Source organism: Phascolarctos cinereus, unplaced genomic scaffold (genome assembly GCF_003287225.1).
Source record: "Phascolarctos cinereus isolate Bilbo 61053 unplaced genomic scaffold, phaCin_HiC Scaffold_726;HRSCAF=1367, whole genome shotgun sequence".
Classification (NCBI taxonomy): Eukaryota; Metazoa; Chordata; class Mammalia; order Diprotodontia; family Phascolarctidae; genus Phascolarctos; species Phascolarctos cinereus.
The window spans coordinates 408,499,486-408,519,612 of NW_027556098.1; the positions used below are offsets into that span (position 1 = coordinate 408,499,486).

General features: G+C 52.3%; 1 protein-coding gene across 10 annotated transcripts in view; it reads right to left on the reverse strand.

The window, feature by feature from the left end:
- The window catches only part of SIPA1L3 (signal induced proliferation associated 1 like 3), a 161,039-nt gene that overhangs the window by 115,714 nt on the left and 25,198 nt on the right, over window positions 1-20,127 (reverse strand). The gene's annotated exons all lie outside the window — the stretch shown is intronic.

A 20,127-nucleotide genomic window follows, 5' to 3' on the forward strand; every position in this document is an offset into this window, starting at 1 on the left:
TACAAAGAAGGGAAAGAAAATAGATTTCTATTAATTACATCTTTTTTTTTTTAAATGGAGAGGGTGTTGGGGGGCAGGGGAGGTGCTAGAGATACAGAATGTTGCCAGCTCTCTGGAAGGAGGTCACTGCATTGTTAGTTTTGCTAGATTGTTTTACTTTGTTACAAGACACCTCTTGTGTGGGGAATAATGTTAGATGTTGGTAAAGTCAAAACAGAACAGCAATAAAACTTGAAACAACAGATGCAGAACAGGCCAAGGTCTGGGGATGGCTGGCTAGAGAACAGAGGAGATGAAAGATGCGAGACGGAAACGGCTCCCACGTCCTGAAACCACATCCCACAGGCCTGAGATGCCACACTAGGGAATCTGTGCTTCACCCTGCAGGTGTGAGGGAACCACTGGTAGGAGAGGAGAAACGATGCCAGCCCGAAGTATTAAGGAGATCACTTTGTCAAGTATATAAAATACGGCCCAGAGCAGAGAGGGACTGGAGGCCACACAGGAAACAGCTGTATGGTCTAGGGAGAAGGTAATGAGGGGCAGGAAGGGGCTCAACTCCACACCTGCTGATCCTGCAGCCAGGGCTCTTGTCCCTTGACCACCCTGCCTCTCCCTGCCGCAAAATGTGATTTATGCCCTGGACATCAGCTACGAAAACATCCGTTCTCCCACTACTTGCTGCTTGGGAGCAGCCAAAGGCAAATCCTTAAAGATCAAAGGCAAACAGACCCTCTCTTCTTTCCATTCCAAAGCCCAAACGGGCAGATTCAACACTAGAGAAAGAGAGGGGGGAGGGGGGAGAGAAAAGGGGAGGAGAAGGAGGGAGGGAGAAGGAAGGAGGAGGGGGAGAGAGAGAGAGAGAAAAGGAGGGGAGGAGGAAGAGGAAGAGGGAGAAGGAGAGAGGGAGGGGGGAAGAGAAGAGAGAGAGAGAATTGTGCTTACAGAAGAATTATTACTCGGAATACGTGCCACTCATTCCACAGATAAAAAGGGAGCAACAGATGGTTTGGGGGGAATATTAGCATGAATCCTGCATGATGCTGCCATAGCTCAGGAGGAAGAGGCCACAGTGGGAAGGCCAGCCCGGCACTTGCTCTGTCCAAGAGCAAGTCACTGCCTTCTTCTTGCTACAAAGAAAGCCCTTCTGGGGATTTGCGGATAATTAATGGCCAGTAAGTACCAACAACTGACATTTCCATTGCGCTTTAGGCCTCACAACAACCCAGGAAGAAGTCACACGTCTGCTTAGTCGCATTTCACAGATGAGGAAAATGAGAGGCCAGTGTCAGAGGTAGTATCTGAGCCCAGAGCTCTGTCATGGAGCAAAGGCAGCCCGCTAGGGTGACACCTGCCTCACCCCTCACTCCCCATCCCTCGTGAAGTCTGCAGCTCCTCTACCCCCTCTCATCGGCCAGGGCGCCTCAAGTCTGTCCCACCAGCAACAGTGGCCATTGGCCAATTCGATGCAATTCAGCAAACACAGAACACTTAGCTGCGTGTCTTTTCTAGTGGTAGCATGCCATCCACATTCCATCCTTTCATCCATTCAGTTTTATTAATTTAACATGTATTCAAAACCTCCTGAGTATCAAGCACTGAACTCAGCTGTGGAAGGAGAACGGCATCTGGGCAGAACATGGCGCCCGCCCTCCCAGAATGCAGAGTCCAGTTAGAGGGCCGAACGCAGAGCAGACGACTTCAGCGTCCCACATGACATCAGTCCATCAGAGAGACACAAAATCCACTGCGGAGATGAGAGCAGGGAGATGGGGACTGGCCGGAGGCATGAGGCACGGCCTGATGGAGAAGGCGGAATCTCAGCTGGGCTTTACAGCGCCAGCAGGAAGGACCCAAGCAAACCGCCTGAGCAAAGGCCCAGGGATGGCTGGGAGGAGATGAGGCCGAGCACTGACCAGCAGAGACACTGAGCACCTACGGGGGTTATGTGAGAAGCGTCAGACCGAGGAGGGCCTGGAGGAGGCAAAAGGTTTGGGAACCAAAGCCTGACTACAAGGAGGGCAGACGGATGAAGAAGAAAGGCCACTCTACGACTACACCAGCCTTCGGTGTCTTGCAGCAAGGCTCCACAGCGTCTGAATCATGAAGGCTCGGGAGCTAAGGTGAGGACTCCGGCCCTCATTTCCCCCTCTGGGGGGCGAACATTTCCCAACAGTCAGTAGTAGCTAGCAGCAGGCCCACAGCACGGAACAAAAGAAAGCTGAAGCCGAAGAGAAACCCAAGATGGGGCAGGCAGGCTCGCTCCAGCGGCTCTGGGGTCGAATTCCAAACACATTCATCATCTCTCCCGGGCCTGACATCCAGTTCTGCTGGCCTGGCCCGACTTCTCCAAGTGAGACAGACTGCGGGCAGGATTCAGACAGAGGACTCGCCTTGCCTCTCCTTCCTCCCGGTCATCAGAACCCCCCCAAGCTCCTCAGGAAGCCCACTAATAAATCAGCAGTGAGGAAGAGGCCACTGTTCTGATCGGAGATCACTGTAACAGGCGCTTCTGGGGCAACTGAATGCTCCTGACTTTCTGCTTCTCCAGCTGGTGACCTCGGAGGCCGCTGAAAGGATCCCAAACTACCATCTTCCTCCTCTTTTCCAGTGGCATCAGACGAGCTGGCGTGGCCTGATGAGGAAAAAGTGAAATCTGGACGTGGGAGGCTTGGGTTCAGATGCAGACTGTGCCCCTCTGAGGGGGAGGCCGCAGGTGGGTCACCTCCAACCTACAGGCAGTGGCTTCCTCAAGTATAAAATGAGAGGGTCTGACAGTGGCCGTGCTTCACGTCCCCAGAGAGGATCTATCCTGGGACCTCTGGATCACCAGGACCCCATTCCCAGAGGCCTTCCAGTCAGCCAAACAGCCTTCCCACAACAAGTTAGAGAACACAAGCTCCCTGAAGGAAAGGTCTGTGGTCTCTGTGTCTGAAGCACAAGGGTTATCCCCATTCAGCAGGCAATGAAGCTGCACCAAAGGAGTTTGCCTGTGGCCATGGGGGGTGGGCCTTGGGCCCATGGCACGAAGGAGTGCTCAGGACCCGCCAGGAACCAGGGCGGTGCTAGGCTGGAGGTGGCAGGGGCACTACAGGGCAGCCCTGCGATGGTTCTCCCCTCCAGAGCCGGGGCATAGCAGGAGGCTCTTCGGGTGGGCAGGCTGGCGTCGTGAGTCCCAGATGGGAAGGACAGGGGCTGAACAGAAGGAAGGGATCGGCCTGGGTGTGAAGCAGTGGTCTCTGACTGAAAGCACTGTGAGACACGCACAACAAAACAAAGAAAGGTCCCACGGTGCCCGCGTCTCTACAGCCCGAAAGATCAGAGATGGGCAGGAGGCTGATTCAGTCCTGCCCGGAGTCAGGGCTACTGCCAAGGGGACCTCTCCAAGCCCTTCCTGCCCCATGCCTCAGCAGGCTAGGGCTGCATTTCTGGTGCCAAAGTAAGAAAAGTTAAAATTAAGTCTGATTCTCCAGCCTTCAGATGAACAAACCTGCCCCCTGTAGGGGCTGTATTCTGGGTCTACCCTTCCCGCTGTGAAGGCCCCGTGAGGGAACCGAGGTTGAAAAAGAGAAACTTTCCAAATATAGGATGGGAGAAGTATGGTCAGACAGCAACTAGTCTGAAAAAGATCTGGGAGCTTTGGTGGCCCACAAGCTCAAGAGCATTCGATCATGTGATGGGGCAGCCAGGAACCCAAAAGTGATCTGGAGCCAGTTCTAGGAAGGTGTGAAGTCCAGAAGGGACAGGCCTGCTGTGCTTGGGCAGAACAGCGGAGGCTGACAAGCTGAAGAGACAGCAGAGTTGTGCCATCTTGAATCCAAGACCCAGGAGGACAAGTTGAAGAAACTGGAGATTTTTAGCCTGGGGAAGAGAATTCTCCAGGACGCTGTAACAGCTGCCTCCGAGTATCTGAAGGGCTCCCAAAAGGAAGCTTCTTAAAGCTCAGCTCTGACCAGGTACCACCCCCGAGGGGTTTTCCACTTCGAACATTCTGTGAATCAGACTGAATCCAATCACAGCATCTCTAGGAAGCATGACAGGGAAAGAATTCCCATTTCACATACGGAAAAACTGAGCAGCACAGTTATGAATGGTTATGAGCCTCACCCCAGGGCCCCACAACAGGAACACTTCTCCACACCCCTCCCCCTCACCGAGCCTCGGCCAGGGAAAGGCTCCCACACTCACTGGTGAAGATTCATCATCTCGGTTATTTACCATTCTCACAACCCGTTCCGTTTCCTGGAGGAAATGAGAAGTTGCTGGAATCTGGTACAAGTGAGGCTGCTACATGACACAGCTGGCCAGAATCAGAACTGCTCACAGGCGGGGTGCCTGGGCTGTGGCCCAGGGAACATCCCCAGGCAACGATCCTTCTGGAGAGAACTGCGGTCAGTTCCCGGGCAGCTCCTCCACCAGGACACCATGGAACCCGGCCCATCACTGGCTCCTAAGCCGATCGGGGCTAAATGACCATGAAGCGGGCATGGCCATCACCAGCAGTCTGATGGGGGAACAGCCTGCATGTAGCACCACAAACGGCCGCAGCAGAAGCCCTTCGTCGGGCCCCTGGACAGTAGGCTTGTGTGTGGAGTGGACTGGCAGAGCCAGACCAGTGGGACGCTGAGCCCCAGGCCAGTCCCGCCAAAAGCAAGCCACCAAACCAAGAGGGAAGAGGAGAATGCTCCCCCAAATCAACCTGTGTTTCATTTGTACAGCCTTCTACACATGTGCCCACGGCGCCTCCCCATGGAAAGGAAGCCCCTTGTGGGCGACAACTGCTCAGGCACTGGACAAACATTTGGCCAGGGGTGACCCAATGCCCCAAAGCCCTGACTTCCAGCAGCCAGCGGCTAGGTTGCCCAGGCCCCGAGGCCAAGTCTGCGGCTCAGCCCTGGGCAGCCCCATGGCAGCTGCCCTTCCTTCCAGCTGAGGGCACCCCAGAGCCCGCCACATTCTTTTAGACAGTCCTATGTTGGAGCGGAGCAGAAGGCAGCTGGGCATGGACAAGGGAGGGACCTTCACGTACATACAGAAGCCTCTTGATGCCAGGGCCTTCCCTCTGTTAATCAGCTCCTGGCATCCTGTGTCTAGCTTGCTTTGTATATGTTTGTTTGCACGTTGTCTCCCCCTTTAGACCACAAGCTCCTAGAGGGCAGGGACTATCTTTGGCCTCTTTTTGCAGCCCCTGCTCTTAGCTCAGTGCCTGGAATGTGGGACATGCTTAATAAGGGTTTAGTAACTGACTGGAAGGCAGTGGTGGGGGGCCACAAAGGAATGCCCCCCACATACTGGATAGAAGCAGCCACCTGGAGGCTGGAGGCAGAGCCAGTGAGGAGGCAGGGGGCAGGCGCCACAAATGAAAATAAAATGTGTTTTCTGACCCTTCCCAAATGTGGCTTAAAAGACCTTCTGAGATTGAGGCAAGTAAGTGGGCTAGTTACTGAACTCCAGCCAAAACTGTGTCAAATCTGGCAGCTGCTTCTCCAAATATCAACTTCCTAGGCTCTCACAGCTCAGACCAGGGGGATCTTCACCCAGGGAGGGGGCACCAGAAGCAGGCAAGCTCCTTCCCCCTTAGGAACCTCACAGTGAGGATGTCCACTGCAATAATGAGTGTAACTCATGTGTCTTTGTCTGACACTCTCAGCTTTCTGTGCACTGTCTCTGGACATGCCGAGCACAGCATCAGAGACCCTTCCCTGAGCTAGAAGGGATCTCAGTGGTGGCTGAGCCCACTCATGCTTTTACAGTAGATGAGCAAACTGAGCCCAGGGGAGACTGAATCACCTGGCCAAAGTCACCCAGATGTAAACCCCAGAAGTGGAATCTCCCAATGCAGAAAAATGCTTCCAATAGCAACCAGAATATGCCGAGAGCACAGGAGAGGGCCAAAGCAATTGGAGACGGAGGGGAGGCAGCTAAGCTCTCAGCCACAGACTGGCCTGGGCCAGGGTCATCCCCGAGCAGCTCCTAGGTAATCTGGGGGAAGGTGGGTAGATTCTCTTGGAGGTCCTCGAATCCCTGGCCACGTTTGGGATTTAACGTATGGAAGAGGGAATGACACAGAAAGTGACTCTGGCACCCGTGGGCAGGAGACATGGCAACAGAAAGGGGCTGGGAGCCAACAGGCTGAGTGGAGACGGTGCTCATCCATCCAAGTGCTTCTGAGGAGGGTCCTGCGCTGAAGGAAGCCCTCAAACATCCCCCCCACACCCTCATTTACCCCCTAGGGCACAGAGGGCCTCTGATGCCCCCATGTGCTGCCACACCTTGAATTTCTATTACAAGTTTTGGCCAGGAAACACTTAAGATAAATCATCTACCAGAGGCCAGGACCTTTCATGCAGAGGAGAAACGATGTGGGTGCAAAGGCCAAATCCACTCAGTAGAAGGAATGAAATGGAGTCTGGGGAAGGGAATGAGAGAAGACACTGGAGGAGAAAGGTCTGGGAGCTTGCTGGCCCAAATCTACCCCATGAGCAGGAAATAGGCCCTTTATCAGAACAAATGTCTGCCAGAGAGCAGCTCCGAGGACCTCCGTGGGGGCCAGGGACCCTGCCTTCATGAGTCAGTGGGATGCTGCCTCTGGGAAATGTTGGGGGGAGCCTCTCTCAGCTGCTCAAATACACTGACCTTTCTAGGTTTCCACTCTGCCGTGGCGTTTTTACGTCCGTGTTTCCACTCTGCCGCGGCATTTTTACGTCCGCGTTTCCACTCTGCTCTGGCGTTTTTACGTCAGCGCTTCCACTCTCCTCTGGCGTTTTTATGTCCGCGTTTCCACTCTGCCGTGGCGTTTTTACGTCCGCATTTCCACTCTGCCATGGCGTTTTCATCAAGACCGCTTAGAAGCCCTCAATCCATTACAATTCAGGTCTTTCCCTTGTGGGCTTCTCCTCCACTTTCCAGGGCCAGTCAGTTATTCTTGGTTTTAGGCCTTCGGGCCTACCTGGGGCTTCAGGCCAGAGCCAGGCTCTACCTGGTTAAAGTTCACTTTGGGGCAGCAGCCAGATTTGGTGCAGAGCTGAAAACCAGCACTGAGGAGCCATCTAAAGATCAGCTGGCTAACCTACGTTAAACACTTTGTAAGCCTTGACAGTTGCTGTTCAGTCATTTTTCAGTCATATCTAACTCTCTGTGACCCCATTTGGGGTTTTCTTGGCAGAGACACTGGAGTGGTTTGCCATTTCCTTCTCCAGTTTATTTTACAGATAAGGAAACTGAGACAGAGTGAAGTGACTTGCCCAGGGTCACACAGCTAAGAAGTGTCTGAGACCAGATTTGAACTCAGGTCTTCCCGACTCTAGGCTCAGTGCCCTACCCACTGAGTTACCTCACTGCCCCTTATAAACCTTGAGCACTACAGAAATGCTTGTTACTCTACGTAGTTAGGATAAAATGGCTACAACTCAGAGGGAAGGCACTAATATTAAGACTCTTAGTGGAAGGTGAGATTTTTGCTGAGGTCTGAAGGATGCCAGGAGGCAGAGATGAGAGGAGAGACCATTCCAGGCAGAGAGGACACCAGAGAAAACGCCCCGAGCAAAGAGATGAGGGTCTTTCTGGATGACCAGCACTGAGGCCTGTGTGGGTGGGTGCAAGAGGAGAGGTGTGGGAGTCGGGGAGCAGAGAGTGGGAGGGCACAGTGCAAGGTACAGGCAGACCAGCCAGGTTACAAAGGGTCTTTATTCTCCTTGGGGCAAGGTGATACCATGGAAGGCTGGGCAAAGGTCAAGTCAGGCTTTGCACGAGGAAGAAGAATCTGGCCCAGTGGTTCACACAGTCCCATTTCCTGTACTTCTCTCTGGGGGGTAGAGGGCTGGAGGGCAGGGTCAGATAAATGGTTCTGAGGGAGATAATCTGTTGGGAGACAGACAGACAGCCACAGCCACACACCCAGAATGAGCTCAGGAGCTGCCAAAGACCCCGACTTCTCACAAGAAAGCTCTGGATGAGCTCCTGGGGTACCTGGGGAGGGCAGCCAGACTCCCTGCCCTTCATCTCCCATACTTCACACCCCAAGGGGGCCCCAGTCTCAGTATCTGGGGGAGTTTGGTGAATAAGTCTGTGTTATCTACAGCTTTTAGGATTCTCTCCTCTCCCCTTTCAGCCTTTGTCTGCCCAGACTAAAGAGGCTCGATCCCTGCAGCTGATCCCCATCTGCACTGAGAAGGTTTTCTTTCTAGACAGAAATCAGGAGATACTCATCAGTATCTAACATTCAGCGGGGTGGCCTTTCCCCCAGCCTCAGAGACAGGCATTTCCCAACCTCTTTGTTCCCCCCTGGCTAAAATAACCTCCTTCTGAAACCAAAATCCCCAGCACATTTGAAGGATGTGTGACTCAGAGGCTCAGTTTCTCTCTCTGCAGCTTTAGGTAATAAAAGTCCCTTTGAGAAAAAGTCCCAGGGGGAAATGCAGTTTCCACTTGTAGGCCAAGAACCACGCCACCTTCCAAGTATCTCCATGTGGTTAACTCTCCACCGCCCACTGTCACCGAGGTCGCCTCTCCAGAACAACAGAAGCACCATCTGACCCAGCCCCTGCCTGCCATCACTGAGCCAAGGGTTCCTTCCTCCCTTCTCTGGCCTGGCGTGAAGGTCCCCAGCAAGAAGCCAGACTCCCAACAGATTCAGATGCAGGCCTCTGCCTCAGTTTCTTTCTCTAAGGGGTTTAGCCTTCCCCAGTCTGGGTCTCAGGAGGGGTGGCCCCAGTCATCCATAGGAGTACAGCTCCCATGTAGAGAAGGCCTCAGAGGTCGCCCAGCAGGAGGCTTCCCTCTCCATCTTTTTTTTTTTCCAGTTTAAAAACCTTGAACCTAACAAACACCAACTAAACTGAGCACCTGCATATATATGCCATTGAGCAGAAAGCAAGGGCCGTGCGAGAACCCAGGAATCGCTAACAGGTTCTGCTTTAAGTACATTATAAATTAAACATGTTACTTTCAAAGCAGCCCTGCTTGTCTCCGATTCCTGCTGGCCTCTTGTGCATTTCAAAAACATGTTTTCATGACCCGTTTTTCCCATCAGCAGCCCCTCTCCTGCTCCCCAAAAAAAGAAAAACAAAGCCTCCATAACAATACGCAGTCAAGCACAATTAACTCCTCTAATAGGCAAGTCCATAAGTGTTCTTGTCCCCCTGCACCTCTCTCCAGCAGGAGCCAGGGAACAGGTTTCATCACTGGTCCTCTGCACACACCCCACATCCCCCCATCTGACAGATGAGGAGGGGCAGCGAGATGGCCCCACAGTGGCTACAGCACTGGCCCTGGAGTCAGGAGAACCTGAGTTCAAATCTAGCCTCAGCCACTTACTAGGTGTGTGACCCTGGACAAGTCACTTAACCCTGACAGCCTCCACAGAAGGGGGGGGAGAGATGAGGAAACTGAGGCCCAGAGAGGCTGAGTGACCTGCCCCTTAGTGGGGCCTCCTTCTCAGGTCCCTCCCAGCTCTCAGTCTGTATTAGCTCTCCTCAGTCACAGGTGCAGCCACCTCTTGTGTTTATAAATCTCGGTCTCTGTTGCCTTAAGAAGAAGGGCCCCATTAGTAAATCAGAGGCAGCCAAGAGGGCAGGCCTTGGGGGTCAGGAAGGTCTGAGGTCAACTGCCCAGTTATTAGCAGCTCTGGGCAAATCACTAAATCTCTCAGGTACTGGCCAGGCTGGGCAGCTCCCTAAAATGCTGAAATTCTTCTTTGAAAATCAGGAGAGCTGGAAGCAGGAAGACTTTCTAACAATCCTATTTGTAACACGATAATAATATACGTAAAGTGTTTTGTGCAGTTCCTGGCACATAGCTATCATCATCATCGTTATTATTATTATTATTGTTGTTATTTAAGCCCAGTGGCTTGTGGTCCCACCTAGAGAATTCCCAAAGACAGGGTTGTGGCTTCTTGTAACGAGGCTCAGCTGCTTAAACCATCGGCCGTGCCAGGGCCCCATGTCCTACGACATTCACTGTGGCCTGTCCTAAGGAGCCCAGGTTTTCCTTCCCAGCATCTCTCCTTTTGGGCCTTGGGGGTATGCACTGGCCCCAAGCAGCCTCTGACATACACACAGAGCCCAGCCACTGCCCATCCCCCAGGGCCCTCAAGAACCAAGGGGAAACAATGACCCCAGGGCCTCCCTCTGCTTTGGGCTAAGAAATCAATGCAGGATCCCACTGCCGTACACAGGCACATAGCCCATGGTTCCCAGTCCAGGGAGAGCCTGTGGGCCAGCCCTGGAACCCAGTGAGGACAACGGCCCAGTGAGTGTCTGAGAGGGACTCCACAGAGGTGGCCTCATCAGAAACGGCTCCCCCACAGCCCTTCACCAAACACACGGGACAGAGATGACCGCATCATGTCAACCAGAACATTGCTAATATGTGAAACTGAAAAGTCTGCTCCCTGACAAATCAACACACCCAAAATAAGGGAAGCCATCCGCAGGGGACGCAAGCACATATCTCTGATAAGGACAGGAGAGCCCCGACATCTGGGGAAAGAACAGAGAGGCCCAAAGATGTGACAGAGAGCCTCCAAGGGCCCTTCTAGCTCAAAGGCACTGTGACCAAAGGAAAAGGTCTTCAAAGACCTCAGGAGAGCTTCTGAGACTCACGGGCTCACATCAAAGGCCCCTTCCAGCCAGGGAAGAGCGGCCATTGGAGAGGGAGAGGGGAGAAAGTCACTGGGAGAGACTAACCCCAGGCCCCAGCCCTAAATAAATATTCATGACCTATCTGATTAAACAGAAAGTCAGGCCCAAAACAAAAGGAGAAGCAGGTGGAACCCAGACATGCATCTTTCCAAGCAACTTCAACGGCAGCAAAGGTGAACCCAATAGACCTTCCTTCCAACAGCTAAATCAGCAACCCCATGAGGCACACCTATGCCACCCACCCAGAGACAAAGCAGGGGCACCTGACAAAACTCCAGCCAAACAGGAGAGTGAGAACTCTAGATGTGGAGCTGCGAATGACCTCAAAGACAATTTTACAGATAAGGAAACTGAGTCTCCTTAGCTTAAGCATCAAAGATAGACTCTGAACCCAGATTCCCCCCCACTGCTGAGCCAGTGGTCTTCCCTCAATTTTACACCAGCTCTCTGAGGTCACCAGGGCAGGAATTATAACCCCATTTTAAAGATTTGGAAACTGAGCCTAAGAGTGTTGAGATAATGTGCTCCAATGCCACAAAGCTCCAGCTCTCCATGACCCGCAGCTGGGGTGAGGAAGAAGACAACACCTGGACAGGAGGCCCAGCTCTCAGGCCTCTCACCCACAAGCCCCTGGCCAGGATTCCCACCCGAGGCTGACTCCTCCCACTAGGAATGGGACCCGAATCATCCATCCCTTGATGTCTCACATGTGGCAAGGGAAAAATCTGTCTTTGAATGTTCATTTCAGTCAGCTTGTCCTGATCCCAAGGAATCTGCAGGGCCAGAGGCCTGACCAAATCTCCCCTCTTCCCTCTCCCTTGAGAATTCCCTATCCTTCATGCTTTACAGATGATATAATGGTACACTCAAAGAATCCTAGAGGATAGACCAAAAAACTAGCTGAAATAACTAAAACTTCAGCAAAGTGCGGGATATAAAATAAACAAGCACAAATCACCAGCATTTCTATATGACCAACACAGTCCCGTAGCAAGAAACAGAAAAAGAAATTCCATTTAAAATACCTGCAGACCATATGAAATATTTGGGAGTTTACCTCCCAAGACAAACTCAGGAACTCTATGAACACAATTATAAAACACTTTTCAAACAATGTCAGATCTAAATAATTGGAAAAACATCAGTTGCTCATGGGTAGGCTGAGCTAATATAATAAAAATGACAATTCTACCTAAGCTAATTTACTTATTCAGTGCTATACCAATCAAACTGCCAAAAATTTATTTTATAGAGCTAGAAAAAATCGTAACAATTCATTTGGAAAAACAAAAGGTCCAGAATATCAAGGGAACTACTGAAAAGAATTGCAGGGGAAAATGGCCTAGCCATTCCAGATCTTACATCGTATTATACAGCAGCAATCATCAAAACTGCTTGGTACTGGCTAAGAAATAGAGTGGTGGATCAGTGGAACAGGTTAATATGCAAGACACAGTAGTCAATGACTATAGTAACCTAGTGTTTGATAAACCCAAAGACCCCCAGCTTCTGGGATAAGAAATCACTATTTGACAAAAACTGCTGGGAAAACTGGAAAAGAGTATGGCAGAAACTAGGCATAGACCAAAATCGCACACCATATACCAAAATAAAGTCAAAATGGGTTCATGATTTAGATATAAAGGCTGATACTATAAGCAAAAACTGGGAGAACAAGGAATAGTTTACCTATCAGATTATGGAGAACAGAATTCATGACCAAACAGGAAAAAAAGAAAATTATGAAAAGCAAAATGGATAACTTTGATTACATTAAGTTGAAAAGTTTTTGCACAAAGCCAATGCAGACAAGATTACAAGGAAAGTAGAAAATTGGGAAAGAATTTTTACAACCAGTGTCTCTGATAAGGGCCTCATTTCATTTCTCAAATATGTAGAGAATTAAGTCAAATTTACAAGAATACAAGTCATTCCCCAATTGATAAATAGTCAAAGGATATGAGGCAGTTTTCAGATGAAGAAATTAAAGCCATCTATAGTCATATGAAAAAATGCTCTAAATCACTATTGATTAGAGAAATGCAAATCAAAACAACTCTGAGGTACCACATCACACCTATCCGATTGGCCAACATGACAAAACAGGAAAATGATAAATGTTGGAGAAGATGTGGGAAAATTGGAACACTGATGCATTGTTGGTAGAGTTGTAAACTGATCCAACCATTCTGGAGAGCTATTTGGAACTATGCCCAAAGGGCTATAAAAATGTGCATACCCTTTGACCCAGCAATAGCATTTCTAGGGCTATATCCCAAAGAGATCATACAAATGGGAAAGGGACCCACGTGTACAAAAATATTCATAGCAGCTCTTTTTGTGGTGGCAAAGAATTGGAAATTGAGAGGATGCCCATCAATTGGGGAATGGCTGAGTTGTGGTATATGAATATAATGGAATGCTATTGTGCTATGAGAAATGATGAGCAGGCTGATTTCAGAAAAACATGGAAAAACTTACATGAACTGATGCAAAGTGAAATGAGCATAACCAGGAGACATTGTGCACAGTAACAACACCACTGTATGATGATCAACTGGGAATGCCTCAGCTATTCTCAGAAATACAATGATACAAGACAATTCCAAAGGACTCAAGATGAAAAACGCTATTCACCTCCAAAGAGAGAACTGATGGAATCTGAATACAGATTGAAGCACACTGGTTTTCACTTTATTTTTTTTTGTGGGTTTTTTTTTTTGGCCGTAGCTTCTTTCACAGTATGACTAATATGGAAATATGTTTTGCATGATTGCACATGTATAATATAACCTCTATCAAACTGCTTAACATGTGGGGGGGGAGGAAGGAAAGGAGAGAATTTGGAATTCAAATTTTAAAAAAGAATGTTAAAAATTACTTTTTACATGTAATTAGGGAAAAAAATAAGATATTTTTAAAAATTTTCCTGTCCTGCCCTTCAGTATCACAGGGCCTTGGGACAGCCAGATGGTGTGTGTGGTGGTAAGAGTGCTAAACCTGGACTCAGAAAGAGCTGAGTCTTACAAGCTAGGTGACCTCAGGGAACTCCTTCTCAGTCTCAGTTTCCCCATCTGGAAAATGGGGATAATAATAGAACTGAATTTCCGGAGATTCTGTGAGGATAAAAGGAGATATCTGTGAAGTGCTCTGCCAAATTTAAGGTACCCAACCAAGGTTAATTGTTATTAACTTTGAAGACACATCCACATCTCAGCAACACTAGATATACCGCACCCCAACCTTCCCGCTCTCCTGAATGTGGCAGCCACAAGCTGCCCAGACGCCTTGCCCCTGCCCCTGATGCGCCTCTCCATCGTCTTGCTCTGACCTCCTCTGCTGGTCTGGTAAAGCCCTTCACCACATGAGGGGTGCCAACATCCCCTTTCTTGCCTTATTCTAAGTCACCCCTTTGCCCCCCACCAGACCCCACTGAGCAGCTGATCCTCACCGGACACAGATTTCGTGGCTTTGCACAGACTATCCCCTCCCTGACCTCGCTCCTGCCTCTCAGAATCCCTGGCTTCCTGCACCCACCAGCTACTTCTCTTGATACACCCCCCCAATACCTAGCCCTGAAATGGCCTTTATCTTTCCTGTACATACTGAGTGCACGTTTACACCCCCTAGAACAGATGCCCCCTGAGGCTATGGAAAGCTTCCTCCCTCCTCCCTCTCTTTGCATGCCCATTGCCTGGCACACAGCTGTTTTAAGAACTGCTTATTTCAGATTTGCCAGGGAAGCCTCCCCACTTTTCTAATAGCCACAGTGACACCGCCCCCCACAGACAGTCAACAGAGCCCAGAAGCAGACAGGGCTGGCTCTGCCTTGAGCCTTCCAAGGGCTGTGGAGTGGGGGGGAAAGGGGGGTCAGGGGCGGGCTGCTCCTTCTTCCTGCAACCTGGGCTCCCTGGGGGGGAGGAGTGAAAATTAAGTGTGAATTTCAATTACTACTGAAAATGAGGTTTGTTGTAAAGGTTATTACAAAGGAGAAATCATTTTCAAGCACATAAGACACCAAAAAAGAACGAGGCGCAATTAGCAGAAAACACCCAGGATGGACCTAAGCGGCAGCTAGCAGGGTGGGTGTAGGGGCAGTGCATTAGCTCTGGAATCGCCCCCTCCTCTCTGACTCCGCCCTCCCCCTGGTGCAGGCTCTCTTCACCTCCCGCTGGGGCTCTGCCGGCCTCAGGTCCCCCCCCCCACTCCAGTCCACCCTCCATTCTGCCACCCAAGGGATTTTCCTAAGCCCAGGTCCAACCATGTCACCCCCCCCCCAACTCAATAGACTGCAGCAGCTCCCTAACACCTCCAGGATCAAATTCAAAGTGCTCTGTTCAGCCTTCAGAGCCCTCCATCTTGCCCCTTCTCCTCACTCCCCACCCACGTCTTCTTCCATCCAGTGACCTTGGCCTCTGGCTGTTCTATGAGCAAGGCCCTCCTCCCACTGCTCTGGGGACTCTCTCTGGCTGCCCCCCAGGCCTGTGACACTCTCCCTCCTCCCCTCTGATTACTGACCTCCCTGGCTTCTTTTAAGGCCCAGCTAAAAGCCCATCTTTTATTGGAAGCCTTCTCCGTTAATTACTGCCTGTTTATCCAGTCCATAGCTTTGTCAACATGTTTGCATTTGCTCTCCCCCGTTAGATGGCAAGCTCCTTGAGGGCAGGGACCATCTTTTGCATCTCCAGGGCTCTGTACAGTGCAGGCACACAACAGGCACCATAAATATTTACTGACTGGCTCAGAGCCAGGAAGGCCCAGGTTCAAATGTTGGCTCAGACATTTCCCTCACCAAGAGGCCCAGGCTGAGTCCATGTAATTCCCTGGCCTCAGCCTCTCCACCTATAAAATAAGGCAGCTGGACAAGAGCCTTCCCCCAGCCTCCACCTCTCCCCTGGCAGCGCCATCCTTTAAGGTGACCCCTGTGGCGAAGCGATCTCCCCAAGGCACAGGTCTCACTAGGTCATTAGTGAACATAACAGAAATGCATTAGGCTGACATTCAAGGCCCTGTAGCCCAAAGGATCTTTACCCTTTCTGTGTGCCCTGGCCCCCTCTGGCAGGCTGGTGAGGCCCTGGGCCCCTTCTCAGAATCCTGTTTTTATATCATTGAAAGAAATGCTAGATTTCAATTCGAGGTTAGTGAAAATAAAGATCTAATTTTTCCCCAATGCAGTACCCAGGCCTCAGCTTAAGAAGCAGCCCTGGGGCAGCTAGGTGGCACAGTGAATAGAGCACCAGCCCTGGAGTCAGGAGGACCTGAGTTCAAATCCAGCCCCAGACCAAACACTTGACACGTACTAGCTGTGTGACCCTGGGCAAGTCACTTAACCCCAACTGCCTAAAACAAACAAAAACCAAAAAAAGAAAAAAAAAAGCAGTCCTGCTCCAGCCCGGCCCTAGCCCCCACCTCAGCCTTCTCAGCTCCAGCTTTCCTGATGAGGGCCAAGAGGCTCCTCCAGCTCTGCTCTTACTGCCTCCTGCCCGCCCTCCCCCCAGAACCCCCCTTCCTCCCCTGCCACACCTCCCAGCCTTGGACCCCTCCCACCCCAGGCTGCTCTTCTTCTGACATGTAATTGACCAACTCAATTTCACCTCAGGAGCCCAAGCAGAGGGACTCCCCCATAGGAGGACCCTCCTTAGACCTCTGGCTCATTGACCAAAGCGCTTTGTGCAATCAGCTTTGGGGGCGGGGAGAAGAACCTGCTCTTTCTACAGCTTTGCTCCATTCCATGCCAACAAGGGGGCGGCTGGGTGGCGCCATAGAGCACAGACTGCTGGGCCTGGAGTCAGGAGGAACTGAATTCAAATCTCGCCTCTGACACTTCCTAGCTGTGCGACCCTGGGCAAGTCACTTCACTCTGTTTGCCTCAGTTTCTTCATCTGTAAAATGAGCCACAGAAGGAAATAATAAACCACTCCAGTATCTCTGCCAAGAAAACTCCAATGGGGTCACGAAGAGTCGGACATGACTGAAAGGAATGAACATGCCAATAAGGGACGGAGGAGAGGCAGCTCTTCCTGACTCTCTCTCTCCCCTCGCCCTGCAGCCCAGCTGGGCCCCCACTCAGGGAGCTGCTGCCTCTGGGAGCCCCAGACACTACCACAGTCTCAGGGCTGCTTCCAGGACGGGACGAGCACGCAGTTTCCCTGGCTAGGCAGGCCCCCTAAAGCCGGCTGGGGGTGTCAGGCTCCCTAGCCCTCCCTCCAGAGGCCCACAGCCAGGACGCTGCCAGCCTGACCTGTCCCTGGCCCACAGTTCAGCCCCAGCAGTGGCCTGGCAATGAGGAGCAGGGCAGCTGGCTGGCTGGAGTCTCGCACAGCTGGGGACTTGAGGCACAAGACAGCCTGCTGCCGGGCTGATGCCACTGATGTGTGTCCTTAGGGACACGTTGGGGTGGTGGCAGCGGCGGCAGCCGGAAAATGGGGCCCTGCGGAAGGGTCAGAATAAATAAGCAGCAGCTCCTCTAGCGTCCACACGCCAAGGAGCCTACGGGTCCTCGGGTCAGGCCAACTCCCTTCCAGGAGAGTATCTGAGAGGGCCTGGCCCTCTTCCGTAAGCTGCAGAGATCCAGCCCAATGCTGATTAAGCGCCGACTATGAGCAGGGCCAGGAGGAAGGGGTGGAAGGCTGGAGTTCAGACTTCCTCGGGATACATTCGATCACCAGCTGGGTCACTACGGGCAACGTCCCAAGACTTATTTCATCAGGGCTAGCCGGCCCAAGGGGTGCAGAGGGAGCAGATGCACACCCTACTCTACAGAGAAGCATCGATCAGATGGCTGGGACACAGGAGAGGGTGGGATGGACCCACACGAAGGAAGGTCAAGGCAAAAGGTGCTGTAAAGGACTTCAGGAAGGAGAAATCAGTCACCTGGGGAGGCAGGAGGGGCTCAGAGCTGGGCCTTGAAGGAAGGGGTTTCAGCATCTAATGGGGAGAAAGCTGTGCCCAAGCCCAGGGGACAAGCAGGAGCAGAGCCAGGGCCAACGAGGCCTGGCTTGGGCAGCAGGAGCCCCAGGGTGACCTCAGACAAGTCACTTCTTCCCCCAGGGCCTTTCCAGCTCAGATTAGAAGACTGCCCCATGGCCCAATTCCCTCTTTTCACTACAGTTTCAACTCCTAAAGGTCCTGCCCCACCCCATCCCTTAACAGCTCTCCACCCAAAGATGCTCAGAGCAGCAGAAAGTAAGGCTCAGAGAGAAGAGGCCCGAATGCCAAGGTGACAGGCTTATCCTGGATTCTGTTGGCAACGGGGAGCCAGTGAGGATTATAGAGAAGCAGACAGAGGGGCCAGATCAAAGGACACATTAAGAAAACAATTCAGGAAGCGATGGGGAGGACGGTCTAGGGACCATTCTGGCAACTAGACAAGGAAAGACCTTCCCAGGATCAAAGGTATCTCCCATCAAACTGCTGCCCAGCTGGCAAAGGACCTCCAATGGCCTGCTGGAGGCTCTGCCATGCTGACGGAGCTTCGCTAAGGGCAGGGCGCCCAGCGTTCTCCTCCTGAGCGACCAGAGACACAGAACTAACTCAGAGCTGGAGGAGCCCCAAGGGTCCCAGGGCCCAAGCGCCTCATTGTCCAGCAAGATCTTTAACTGCTTCTGAAAGATCAAGGGTGTGTATGTTCTGTTTTGCGTTGTTTCGTTTTTTGGTGACTTGCCCAGAGTCACACGGCTAGCAAGTGTTACATGTCTGAGGCCAGATTTGAACTCAGGTCCTTCTGACTCCAGGGCTGGTGCTCTATCCACTGTGCCACCTAGCTGCCCCTACAGTGTGTGAATTTTACAGGCCGATACACACTCACACAACACTAGGCCCCTAATAATCTGGCAGGGGAATGTTAGAATAATTATTATTATCATTCCCATTTTACAAATGGGGAAACTGAGGCTCAGAGAGGCAACATGACCCAGCTATGGCCATCCTGCTCCTGGGAAAGGACAGAGCCAGGGCTGCATGGGAGCCCAAGCAGGGCGTTTGAGCAGAGCCACAGGGCAGAAGGAAAGGCTGCACCCCCTTGGGCCCGCCCTGAATGAGGAGAAGGGTCACTGCGAGGCTGTCTTACACAGAAGAGGGATTAGCTGTGGTCGGGTTGGCCCCAAAGGGCAGACCCAGGAGAAGGCAGCAGAATGAAGGAGAGCAATCACTGAACAGGGCAGTTCAGGTCCTGCTCCACACACCTGACCCTGGACAAGTCCTCAGCCTCCCTCATCTACAAAATGGGAATCACACCGGGGCCTCTACCCTCCCGGACGGTTGGGAGGCCCAGACCAGGGAACAGCCTGAACCTTCCCATCAACACTCGTCCAGCTCAGCCTCGGGGGCTCCTGAGGCTCCAGAGGGGAGTCCGCCGGGTCGCTTCCAACTGCCAGATTCTGGTGTGCAGAGGCCCTACCCAGGAGGCCACTGGAAGCCCTGGAACTGCTGGCTCCACTTCAGATAAGCAGAACAAACAGCCCCACCAGCCCATGGGGCTGCCAAACCCGTCTGACAGCCTCCTCCCGGCCAAGCTCTCAGCCTGCCTCCCGTGGTCCCGGGCCACTCCTGCCTTCCCCCCACCCTGGGGCCCACAGGCCTACACGCCAGTTGGTTCTGTGTTTGCACATGAGGAAGGAAGGCCCTGACCCAGACACACCTCGCACAGCATCCGTGGGCCAGGAACGGGGGTGGGAGGGTAAGAGGGGCAGATGGCGGGGCTGGGGGAAGAGCAGTCCTCGGCTCGTCTCCTCCCCCTCTTCCCCACAGTCCAGCAGGTGCCCAGGTGTGTCACAGAGGGCCAGGTTGGTAAACACGGGGCAGGCCATTACCTGACAACCTAAGACAACATTCGCATTTGGAGCTAAGCTTGGGAGCTCCTCCCACCTCCCCCGGAAAAATACCTCGCCAAGTCTCCCCCGCCCAAGTGCCCACAGACCACCGGCTGCTCCCAAATGCACGGGGGAACATCTGGGCAAGAGCAGGCCTGCAGCCTCCAGGCAGGGCACCCCTGACCATGCAATCACAATGCAGGAAAACCTCCTACACCGGGATGAGCCCAATTCCCCCAGCTATCCAGAACACTGGCAAGAACAAAGCAGGCTGGGGAGAAAACAAAACAACAGCCTGTTAGCAATCCCAGTACGCGGCCTGAGGTTCCTGCACTGGCCCTGTGGAAGCAGTCTGGCCCACCTACGGGCTCTTAGTGGAGAGACAAGGCTACCCAGCGCCAGGGCCAGCCAGGCACAGAGCTGAAGCAGTCCATCAGCAAGGGCCAGGAGCCCGCAGGAGACCAGCACGCTGACAGCCGGGAAAAGTGACAGCTGATCGAGCCAGAGAACAGAGAGCAGTCCAGAGCCCACCCCAGCACTACTGCAGGTTGGGAGAACGGACTTCTGTTCTGAGAACCCCCTCTGGAGAAAGGCTCTGCCAGGCCGTGCCTGCGGGCATGCAGAGGAAGAGATCAGGGCCCAAGGGACCTGGAAGGTGCCTTGGGGCCCTTTGG